Genomic DNA, 12,994 nt, shown 5'->3' with positions numbered 1-12,994 from the left:
TTCTACACAGGGATGCCTCAGGGATCTTGTAGTTCCTTGTCTAAACCCAACATGGGTTCAATTAATTCAGTTCCATCCAACTCGTCCTTGGATTGCCTCCTTAAAAATAGTCCCAAGGCCGGGCGCGGTGGCTCAAGCCTGTAATCCCAGCACTTTGGGAGGCCGAGACGGGCGGATCACGAGGTCAGGAGATCGAGACCATCCTGGCTAACACAGTGAAACCCCGTCTCTACTAAAAATACAAAAAATTAGCCGGGCGTGGTGGCGGCGCCTATAGTCCCAGCTACACGGGAGGCTGAGGCAGGAGAATGGCGGGAACCCGGGAGGCGGAGCTTGCAGTGAGCTGAGATGTGGCCACTGCACTCCAGCCTGGGCGACAGAGCAAGACTCCGCCTCAAAAAAAAAAAAAAAAAAAAAAAAAAAAAAAAAAAAAAGTCCCATTGGTCTCATTTTGACCCACAAACTCTTAAAAATAAGCATATAAGTCTGAGCACAATGGCTTATGCCTGTAACCCCAGCACTTTGGGAGGCCAAGGCAGGCGGATCACCTGAGGTCTGGAGTTCAAGACCAGCCTGACCAACATGGCAAAACCCGGACTCTACTAAAAATACAAAAATTGGCTGGGCACAGTGACTCACACCTGTAATCCTAGCAAATTGGGAGGCCGAGGCGGGTGGGTCACCTGAGGTCAGGAGTTCGAGATCAGCCTGGCCAACATGGCGAAACCCTGTCTCTACTAAAAATACAGAAAAAAAAAAAAAAAAAAAAATTAGCCGCCGCGGTGGCGGGCACTTATAATCTCGGTTACTCCGGAGGCTGAGGCAGGAGAATCGCTTGAACCTGGGGACGGAGGTTGCAGTGGGCCAACTGGAATGCCACTTCACTCCAGTCTGGGCGAAAGAGTGAAACAATGTCTAAAGAAAAAAAAATACAAAAGTTAGCTGGGCGTGGTGATGAGTGCCTGTAATTCCAGTTACTCCGGAGGCCGAAGCAGGAGAATCACTTGAACACAGGAGGTGGAGGTTGCAGTGAGCCAAGATGGCGCCACTGCACTCCAGCCTGGGCAACAAAGCAAGACTCCGTCTCAAAAAATAAAAATAAAAAATAAATAAGATTTTAAAAAGCAAATACTTTGTTTGTAATATTGCTTGGGTTCAATACAAGCTCCCTAATCAATCAATTTGGCCAATTAATGAAACTTTGGATTGCAATGTTATTTTACAACTTAACTGATTTTTTGCCGGAACCTTGGAAAGGATTCAGAAGTCCCATATGTTGAGGTCTTTTTTGCTTTACCCCCAAACCCAAACCCAAAATTACATAAAAATTGTCATGTATGCTTCCAAGGAACTTCCTCCCTCCCCGATTCTGATGTCTTAGATGATCCTTCCTTTTGCCTATTATACCCTCCTCAACCTGCTCACTCTTCACCTACACCCTCTCCATCTGCTCCATTCTCTAGTCAATCTCCCACCCACATACCCATATACTTTCTCCCCTTCACATACTCTCAGGGGAGTCACACATGCTACCAGCACAGAGTCCTCAGAGAAATCCCCAAAATATTTTGCCTCTTGCTGAGATGGCTAATGAAGATTTGGGAACAAGTTGAGTTCATGTCCCTTTTCTGATCATGTCTGATCTTTTGCAAATTCAATCCAAGTTGGTTCATTTAGTCAGGATCCCTCTAAGTTCATTCAAGAATTTCAGACTTTAACTGTCACCTTTGATTTAACCTGGCAAGATGTATTTGTGGTCTTAACTACCTGCTGTTCACACACTCAAAAAAAAAAAATCACACATGTAGTCTTTAGCGTGGGCAGATGAAACTCATGCTCCCAATCCTAATAACAGAACTGGGCAGAAGCTATCCCCAGCACAGAACCTATTGGCAATACCAGGCCACCAATGCTAGCCCAAACAGAGGTAGGGGTAGACAGGATCATATGGTAACTTCTCCGTTGGAAGGAATGAAAAAAATATGTAATAAAACCTGTTAAGTTTTCTAATTATAAGAAACAATAGCTGGGCGTGGTGGCACACACCTGTAATCCCAGCACTTTGGGAGGCTGAGGCGGGTGGGTCACCTGAGGTCGGAAGTTTGAGACCAGCCTAGCCAACATGGAGAAACCCCACCTCTACTAAAAATACAAAATTAACCAGGCATGGTGGTGCATGCCTGTAATCCCAGTTACTCCGGAGGCTGAGGCAGGAGAATCATTGGAACCTGGGAGGCGGAAGTTGCGGTGAGTTGAGATTGCACCATTGCACTCCAGCCTGGGCAACAAGAGCGAAATTCCGTCTCAAATAAAATAAAATAAAAAGAAATAATAATTTTGTATGTATGGAACTATCCAAAAGCCCTGCCCTTTTCCAAGCTAGACTGGTGGAGGCCATGCATAAATACACAAATTGAAACCCCGGGGCCAGATGTGGTGGCTCATGCCTGTAATCCTAGTACTTTGGGAGACCAAGGTAAGGCAGGCTGATGACCTGAGGTCAGGAGTTGGAGACCAGCCTGGCCAACATGGTGAGACCCTGTCTCTACTAAAAACACAAAAATTTGTGGGCACAGAGGTGCATGCCTGTAATTCCTGCCTTTTAACGCTTATATCTTCCAGCTTATAATGATTCCACCTACAGATGACTATGCAATCCCAATACCAGCCTGCAACAGCAACTTCCATTTTCATGGGTCCTCTTTCTGGAATCTGGCCTTCCCTCCACGAACAAGTTTTTCATGACCCTCCATTCCCTTCATGACAGAAAGCAGGAAAGGAAAAAATGCAACTAATCCTTTCAATGCCCCTTTTCAGCAGGAAGTAGCCAGAGAGACTGGGCACCCCTCTTCACTGTGCCATTTTCCCTTTCTTGGGATCCTAACAGACAAGTAGACATGGGCATGGAGAAATACAAAGGGTCAAAGATTTGCCCAAAATATTTATCAATGGGAAAATGAGAAGAGCAAGGATCACCTGGTGGTCATCAAGCAGACCATCAGGAGGCAAAGCCCCTTATCTGAGGAACTCAGAATATCATTTACTATGACTTACATAACTAATGTGGTCAAAATTACCCTTCAGTTCCCTGCAAGTGAACTCAGGCCTCTCTTGTTGAAGCGCCCTGCTGTGCTCTGCTGCGGAGTTCTTTCCATCTAATAAAACTTTTCAAACCTATACTGCTATTGGTAAATTCTTTTACCACCCGGGAGCCAACCACTCCTAGCTGCGCTGCCGGGGCTCTGACACCCCGCCTGGCACATACCATTTCACTTAGCCCCTTGAGGCCCTCAGCCCGCAGCAGGCATCTACTTTGTACCATGTGCTATGCCAAGACTTTTGCACGTGGCCTCTCAATCAAACTTCATTTTACAAACTGGTAAACTGAGGCTTAGAGCGGCTAATTGACTTGGGCGAGGTAGCAAAGCTGAGAACTTTGGGAAGGAAACTACAACCCGAGAGGAAAAGCTATCCAGAGCCAGAGGCCCCCTGGCAGGGCAGGTGGGACAGAAGAGGGAAAAGAGTGAAGAGAAAATGAGGCGGCGGGCGGGGCTGGGGGCCGACCCGGCGCCTGGGGAGAGGGCTGGTCCCGGAATCCTCCTGAAAGACAACTCAAGGGGCCCAAAAAGAGGCGGCGTGACGGCGCTTCCCACCACCATCACCAACCCCGGCCCCGCCCCTCCTCTCCTTTCTCTTCCCTCCCCTACTCCTTCCCTCACTCACCCAGCTGCCACGTCCCGTCCCGGGGTTACATAACCCGGAGAGAGAAGCCGGAGCGATAGCCCGCGGGCTGGGGCTAGGGTGGAGAAGCCAAGGCTTGACGCGCGCCCTGACCTCCCCTCCAGCTCCTCGCCCCCAACTCTTATTCTCCTCGGGGAGCCGGCAGCCCTGAGGCTGCCCAGATCCCGAGATGCCCTTTCCGTCCTCCCTCCAGGACCCCCTTTGGATCCTCCATTTCTGGTCATCTCCCCAGAAGGAAGGAAATGCGTCCAGTGGTGTGCCTTTGGCCAGCGCTTGGCCTTTGCAAAGGGCCCTCCAGGGAGATGCTCCCATCCCCACGAGAAGTGAGAAGCGATGCCCAGAAGTGGCCGGCAATCATCTGGCGTAAGCGGGGCCCTGCGCAAATGGTTTTTGCGGGGCCACTATCTGTATAAATGATAAGAATCACCCAAAATCAGCTTGTCGGCACCATTCTGGCGGCCCACGCTCACACGAACCCCAGAAAGAAATAGCGCACTGCAGTCTGGGACTGGGGCCCACCACCAGCAGGGACTACCTCATAGGCACCGGTCCTGGAGCTTCTCAAGGCGTCTGGGCTGCCCCACTCACACAGCGTAAAGAGCTAGAGGACTCCCGAAAGGGAGTGACCCCACATGGCCCACGAACAACTGGGTCCCGCCTCGGGGAGCCCTGCCCCGACGGCGCTGCCGGATCCCGGGCACTGGATGGGAGGACAGAGAGATATTCAAGGGAAGCGCTGCACAGCTGGGACTCCCTGGGGCAGATGGGCGGCGCGGATGCTTCCCGAAGGTGGGAGGCCACAGTCAGAACAGGTCCCGAGGGCTGCTAAGCCTTCCGCCAAAGACCAATCTGGCCACCTCTAGGTCTCTGGTCCCCACACCCATCCATGTTTCTCAGGAAAGAAGGGCGGGGGCACAAGAAACGGGACATCTCAGCCTCCTGAAGCCCCCACCCCCTCCAAGCCCTTCCCCACACAGTAGGCAAATTGTGTCAAGTTCCTCCAGGCTTAAGTCCCCAGTGGGTTCACCTGCAAGGTCTTCATGACCAAGTTCTTCCTGCCCACGTCTTTCCCGTTCCATCTGCCTCCCTATCCCCTGGCTCCCATCCCTCCAGTCACTCTGGCATTCTAGCTGCTCCTCCCACGCACCAGCACAACTAGCCGCCTGGCCTTTTCGCTTGTGCATGGAGTTTGCCTTCTCAGTCAGATTTCCTTTCAACATCACCTGCTCCCAAAGGCTTTCCCTGACTACCCTGACTAAAACAAACTCTCACTTTACACACTCTATCCTCCCACCCGTTTAAATTATTATCTTAAAGGCACTCAACACTGAGATGATCTTGCTATACTTACCTGTTGGCTGTTCAGGTTTCCCCCGCCCCAGCAGGAGGTAAGTAGCCCGCCAGAAGAACTTTCTACCCAAATGTCCACAGCTGCACCTCAGAGCCTAGAACAGCCACCTGGTCCCTAGTCAGCTCTCATAAAGTGTGTGTATAACATATTCAAGGTTAGAGGGGACAAAGTAGGGCTGAAAGGACCTCCCTAACAGTGCCAGGTTTTGCAGGAGAGGACATGGCAGGCCATGAACTGAAAGACCAGTTCCCAAAGTGACTAGGGTGGAGTGGCTGGCACCCTCTCACCAATCTTTTAGGGGCCAGGTCTGCAGGATGCAGACCTTTTTTCCTTTTCTTTTTTTTTTTTTTTTTTTTTTTGAGACGGAGTCTCTCTCTGTTGCCCAGGCTGGAGTGCAGTGGCGGGATCTCAGCTCACTGCAAGCTACACCTCCTGGGTTCATGCCATTCTCTTGCCTCAGCCTCCAGAGTAACTGAGACTGCAGGCACCCGCCACCACACCCGGCTAATTTTTTGTATTTTTAGTAGAGACAGAGTTTCACCGTGTTAGCCAGGATGGTCACGATTTCCTGACCTCGTGATCCACCCGCCTCGGCCTCCCAAAGTGCTGGGATTACAGATGTGAGCCACCATGTGTGGCTAGGATGTTCCACCCCTTATGTCTCCTGCACCCACCCCCCATTCCCCTTCCCACCACTCTGCACTCCGTGCCCCTCTGCCCTATTGCAACCCTTAGGACTCCTTGGTTCCCTGCTGTGTCTCCTGAGCCCCGCAGCACCTTCTCACACTCTTCTCCACTCCCAGCCCTGCTGCCACCCCTGGCCCTTGCCACTGGCTACCTGGGACTGCAAAGGTACAAGCATCAGGATCTGGAGGTGATAGCTCCTGGGGCAGAGGGGCAGGTTTGCACCCAGGTACCTGTATAGCCAGATCTCGTCTACCAGGAGCCAGGTAGATCTTTCGTGGTCTCGCTAGGTGTAACTGAAAAGGACTGGATAGTGGCACCTGCCTAAAAGAGATTTTAATGTAAGGGGTGGGCTAGGAATCTCCTGCCAGCTCCCTGGTGTGGTTAGGTGGTTGGAGTGGGAGAGGATAGGTTGACTCTGGTAACACACAGGCTTCGTTTCACGTCCCACTTCTGACATGTATTTTGTTTGGCTGTCCTTGGGCAGTAGTTTCACCTCCCTAAGACTTAGTTTCCTCATCTGTAAAATGGGAACCGTATCCTTCTCCCAGGGTTGCTGTGATGATAAAGTGAGATAATGTGGGGCCTTAGGGGGCTCCTAGATTAATCAGATGAATTAAAGGTGGGGAAAACAGCATAACACAGCCCTGTTACTCCTACATACTTAGATGGAATAAAACAGTATCAAGGAAAAGAAAGGAAACTGTGTGTCCAGCAGTACAACTAATGAAGTAGTAGAATCTACTGCCTGCCTGTGCCTCTAATCTCCTGTGCCTGGATGCTAAAGCAGAACTCACTCCCTGTGATGTAGGTGAGCATTGGTGGAGTCTCACATGGGACCAGGATGCACAGGGTAGCATCTCCCCAGGCACCCATTCTCCCCTAATAACTGTCCTCCCCAGCTTTCTCTCCTACGTACATCAAGGTCTTTGAGAGCCTTGCTTCACAAAGTGTGGTTAAAGACCAGAAGACCAGCAGCAGTGGCATCCCCTGGGAACTTGTTAGAAATGCAGAACAGGCTGGGTGCAGTGGCTCATGCCTGTAATCCCAGCACTTTGGGAGGCTGAGGCTGGGCAGATCACCTGAGGTCAGGAGTTCAAGACCAGCCTGGCCAACACAGTGAAACCCTGTCTCTACTACAAATACAAAACTTAGCTGGGCGTGGTGGTGCATGCCTGTAATCCCAGCTACTTGGGAGGCTGAGGCAGGAGAATCGCTTGAACCCAAGAAGTGGAGGTTGCAGTGAGCTGGGATGGCTCCACTGCACTCCAGCCTAGGTGAAAGAGCTAGACTCTGTCTCAAAACAAAACAAAACAAAAACACCTCTGTCCCAGACCTATTGAATCAGAATCTGCATTTTGTTTGTTTGTTTGTTTTGAGACAGAGTCTCGCTCTGTCTCCCAGGCTGGAGTGCAGTGGCCCGATCTCGGCTCACTGCAATTGCTGCCTCCCGGGTTCAAGCAATTCTCCTGCCTCAGTATCCTGAGTAGCTAGGACTGCAGGCGTCCGCCCCACACCCGGCTAATTTTTGTATTTTTAGTAGAGACGGGGTTTCACCATATTGGCCAGGCTGGTCTCGAACTCCTGACCTTGTGATCCTCCCGCCTTGGCCTCAGAATCTGCATTTTAACAAGACTCCCAGAGGATTCAACCCCAGGAGATACATATGCGTGTTAAAGGCTGAGAAGCACTACGTGGTGGTTTAGAGCACCTCCACATGAAATGCAGGAGATTCACAACATTCTGAGTTTTATCCCTGGTATTTGATGCTGTCACTGGTAATTTTATCTTAAGCCACAAGAGTATATCCACATAACGTTTCATTTATCCTGGGAAGGAATATTCCTGATCTCCATAGCATGACTGTTGATTTGTTCTTTGTAACTAAGTCATTTTTATCAAAATGCTACAAAATATAGTTTTGGTTTTGTTTTTTTTAGAGATACTGTCCTGGGCCGGGCACGGTGGCTCAAGCCTGTAATCCCAGCACTTTGGGAGGCCGAGACGGGCGGATCACGAGGTCAGGAGATCGAGACCATCCTGGCTAACACGGTGAAACCCCGTCTCTACTAAAAATACAAAAAAAAATAAGCCGGGCGAGGTGGCGGGCGCCTGTAGTCCCAGCTGCTCGGGAGGCTGAGGCAGGAGAATTGCGCGAACCCGGGAGGCGGAGCTTGCAGTGAGCGGAGATCTGGCCACTGCACTCCAGCCTGGGCGACAGAGCCAGACTCCGTCTCAAAAAAAAAAAAAAAAAAAGAGATACTGTCCTGCTCTGTTGAGGAAAACAGCCCCATACCACCTAGCGGGTACCCCGAGTCCGGCGGAGACAAAGGAGTTAGAAAGGGGCAGAATAAGCGTTTAAAAGGCGAGTCCACGGACGGGAGGGACCGGAGCATCGGAGGCTTGCTCAGGGCCCAGAGCTCTCAGGCTCCGCCCAATTTATTGGTTTACAAGCTCTTTGTTCTTAGGGCAGATGGGAGGAGGAGGAAGGGATGAGGAAAAGGATTAATCAGTGAAGGAGAACTCGAGAGTCATTTGATAAGACGTATAGTAGTGGCGGTTTCTATGAATTTCCTTGAGCAAAGGCGAGTGTCTAAACTACTTAAGATCTTTAACTGGCTGGGTGTGGTGGCTCATGCCTGTAATCCCAGCACTTTGTGAGGCCAAGGCGGGCGGATCACGAAGTCAGGAGATCGAGACCATCCTCACACGGTGAAACCCCGTCTCTACTAAAAATACAAAAAATTAGCCAGGCATGGTGGCCGGCGCCTGTAGTCCCAGCTACTCGGGAGGCTGAGGCAGGAGAATGGCGTGAACCCAGGAGGCGGAGCTTGCAGTGAGCCGAGATCGTGCCACGGCACTCCAGCCTGGGCAACAGAGAAAGACTCCGTCTCAGAAAAAAAAAAAAAAAAAAAGGAAAAAAAAATTTAACTTATCAGGACTTAAACAGGCGGGAGTGGGTTTCAGGAGGAGCCAAGATGTTTGAGTATACTCCACTGCTTCAAGGGAGTGTTATCTGCCTGAGCAACCTGTGGAATGCCGCTGAGTGGTTATGCTCTGGGGCATAAAGACATGAAGGCAATAAGGAGACGTTTCTCCTCAGAGGCCGCCCATGACTTCCCATGGGTGTCTCACATAGGGAAGACTAACTCAACTGGCACCCCGGAAACTCTCTTTCCCACAGCCTAGGCTGGAGTGCAGTGGTGTGATCACAGCTCACTGCAGCCTCGAACTCCTGGGTTCAAGCGATCCTCCCACCTCAGCCTCCCAAGTATCTGGGACGTATCACCACGCTTAGCTAATTTCTACCTTTTTTTTTTTTTTGAGACGAAGTCCCACTGTGTCACCAGGCTGGAGTGCTGTGGTGTGATCTAGGCTCACTACAACCTCCACTTCCTGGGTTCAAGCGATTCTCCTGCCTCAGCCTCCCAAGTAGCTGGGATTATAGGCACGTGCCACCACATTCAGCTAATTTTTTAGTAGACACTGGGTTTCACTGTGTTAAAATTTCATCAGCTACTTGAGTGGCTGAGGCACATGAAATTTTTAGTAGAGACGACGTTTTACTGTGTTAGCCAGAATGGTCTCAATCTCCTGACTTCCTGATTTGCCCGCCTTGGGCGTCCCAAAGTGCTGAGATTACAGGTGTGAGTCACTGCTCCCAGCCATATATTTTTTTTTTCCAGAGACAAGATTTCGCTATGTTATCCAGGCTACAACATAGTTTTTATTTTTATTTCAATTGCTTTAGGGGTACAAGCGGTTTTTGGTTACAAGTGAGAATTGTACAGTGGTGAAGTCTGAAATTTTAGAGCACCCATCACCCAAGTAGTGTACATTGTATGCAACATGTAGTTTTTTATCTGTCAACCCCCACTTACCCTCCTCCTTCTGAGCCTTCAATGTCCATTATACCATTCTGTATGCCTTTGCAAACCCACAGCCTAGCTTCCATTCATAAGTGAGAACATATGGTATTTGGCTTTCCATTCCTTAGTTACTTCACTTAGAATAATGACCTCCAGTTCCATCCAAAAGACATTATTTCACTCTTTTTTATGGCTGAGTAGTATTCCACACACACACACACCACATTCCCTCTATTCACTCATCAGTTGATGGGCACTTAGATAGGTTCCATATCTTTGTAAGTGTGAACTGTGCTGCAATAAACTATGTATTCAGGTGTCTTTTTGATATAATAACTTATTTTCCTTTGGGTAGATATCCAGTAGTGAGATTGCTGAATTGAATGTAGATCTATGTTTAGTTATCTGAGAAATCTTCATACAGTTTTCCATAGACATCCAGGCTACAATATAGTATTAAAGGTAAATCACATTTAGGCTTGTAATAGAAGACTCTGCTCTATGCCTTTCCCAAGCCAAGCACTTTTAGTTCTTTTTGTTATTTCTCCTATATTTTTCTCTATGCTTAGATTTCTTGTTACTTCCTTTTTTTCTTTTTTTTTTTTTTCTTTTCTTCTTCTTCTTTTTTTTTAAAAGACAATTTCTTGTTCTGTTGTCCAGACTGGAGTGCAGTGGTAAGATCTCAGCTCACTGCAACCTCTGCCTCCCAGGCTTAAGTGACCCTTGTGCCTCGGCCACTAAAGTAACTGGGATTACAGATGCCTGCCATCATGCCCAGTTAATTTTTGTATTTTTAGTAGAGATGGAGTTTCACCATGTTGGCCAGGCTGGTCTTGATCTCCTGCCCTTAAGTGATCTGCCCGCCTCAGCCTCCCGAAGTTCTGGGATTACAGATGTGAGCCACTGTGCATTTCTTGATTTTTCTATACGTAGTTATTATCTGTGGATTTCTGCTATGAAAAAAAGGAGTTTTTCTACCACCTTCCCCTCAATACGCACATCCAGATACACAAACATACACTCCCTCCTTCCGTCTTCATAAAGCTAAATCACCATTTGGAATCAATATTCAGTGCTTTTGTTATGACTATGTAAATACTATGTTTAGGCCGGGTGTGGTGGCTCACGCCTGTAATCTCAGCACTTTGGGAGGCCGAGGCAGGGGGATCACAAGGTCAGGAGATCGAGACCACGGTGAAACCCTGTCTCTACTAAAAATACAAAAAATTAGCGGGGCGCGGTTGCGGGCGCCTGTAGTCCCAGCTACTCGGGAGGCTGAGGCAGGAGAATGGCGGGAACCCGGGAGGGGGAGCTTGCAGTGAGCCGAGATCGCGCCACTGCCCTCCAGCCAGGGGGACAGAGCAAGACTCCATCTCAAAAAACAAAACTAAATAAATAAATAAATAAATAAATAAATAAATAAATATTATGTTTAACTTTTTGTGCTACCTGGAGTTAGTAATTACTTTGTTTTTATCATTTGCTTAGTTTTCTAGGCACCAGTCATTAATTCAATCCCAAAGCTTCCAATATAACTGGACATTTACTCAATATATCCAAACATAGCTAATAATCAGTTGATTTCATTTTCCTCTGGAGACATCACTCCTGGAGCACATCTTCTGGTTTCAGGCTGGGTTGGTTACTTTCTTTACCCGGGAGTATATTTGACATCCCAGGCTTTTCTCATCATCCGTTTTCTGTGTTTAATCTCATTTATTGAATGCCATATTGCTGTCTTTCTTAGTTTAATTCCTTGTTTTGCTGAAGCACATCCTCCAGTAGCTTTCTAAGAAAGGGTATATGCAAGGTCAAATTTTTGAGAACTTGTATAATTGAAATGTCATTATTTTACCCTCCCAATTAATAATCATTTAGACATATACATTTCTGTATTGGAAATCATTTTGAGGGCATTTATTGTCTTCTAGCTACGAGTACTGGTGTTTAGAAGTGTGATACCATTCTTGCTTCAGATCCAATGTATGTGATTTTTTATATGATGGAAGCTCTTAGGAGTGTCTTTTTATCCCTGCTAATGTGAATTTCATTATATGCCTTGGTGTTAGCTAGTCCTTTTTCACTTATTGTGCTGTGAATTGGTGGAAACTTATGGTCTAGAGAATCATGTCCTTCAATTCTGAAGAGTCTCTTCATTTTTAAAAATCTTCCCCTTCTGGTCAGGCAGGGTGGCTCATGCCTGTAATCCCAGCACTTTGGGAGGCCAAGGCAGGTGGATCATCTGAGGTCAGGAGTTTGAGACCAGCCTGGCCGACATGGTGAAACCCTGTCTCTACTAAAAATACAAAAATTAGCCGGGTGTGGTGGCGGGTGCCTGTAATCCCAGTTATTTGGGAGGCCGAAGCAGGAGATCGCTTAAACCTGGGAGGCAGAGGTTATAGTGAGCTGAGATGGTGCCATTGCACTCCAGCCTGGGTGACAAGAGCGAAACTCTGTCTCGAAAAAAAAAAAAAAAAAAAAAGATTTTCCTCCTGAGAGCACTCCCTCAATAAACCATGTGTACAAGTATCCCCACCTCAGGTTCTCTTTTTAGAAATTATGACCCATTGATATAGTCTGAATATTCGTCCAAATCTTATGTTGAAATCTCAAATCCCGATGTTGGAGGTGGGGCCTGAAGGGAGGTGTTTGGGTCATGGGGGTGGATACCTCATTTGGTGCTGTCCTCAAAATAGTGAGTTTTCGGCCGGGCGCGGTGGCTCAAGCCTGTAATCCCAGCACTTTGGGAGGCCGAGATGGGCGGATCACAAGGTCAGGAGATCGAGACCATCCTGGCTAACACGGTGAAACCCCATCTCTACTAAAAAAATACAAAAAACTAGCCGGGCGCGGTGGCGGGCGCCTGTAGTCCCAGCTACTCAGGAGGCTGAGGCAGGAGAATGGCGTGAACCCGGGAGGCGGAGCTTGCAGTGAGCTGAGATCCGGCCACTGCACTCCAGCCTGGGCGGCAGAGCGAGACTCCGTCTCAAAAAAAAAAAAAAAAAAAAAATAGTGAGTTTTCTCAAGATCTGGTTGTTTAAGTGTGTGGCAACTCCCCCAACCACCACTCTCTCCCTTGCTCCTACTCACCCTTTGCCTTCTGCCATGATTGGAAGTTTCCTGAGGCCTCCCCAGAAGCAGATGCTGGTACCCTGCTTCCTGTACTGCCTGCAAAACTGCAAGCCAATTAAGCCTCTTTTCTTATAAAGTACCCAGTCTCAGGTATTTCTTCATAGCAACGCAAGAATGGCCTAATACACTCACCATCTGGCACAGTGCCTGGCCCGTAAGAAGCACTTAAATAAATGATTGTTGAATAAAAAATAAGCTCTGAGAAAATCACAGACAG

This window comes from Macaca fascicularis, chromosome 10, assembly GCF_037993035.2.
Source record: "Macaca fascicularis isolate 582-1 chromosome 10, T2T-MFA8v1.1".
Lineage (NCBI taxonomy): Eukaryota > Metazoa > Chordata > Mammalia > Primates > Cercopithecidae > Macaca > Macaca fascicularis.
This window is presented reverse-complemented; position numbering follows the sequence as displayed.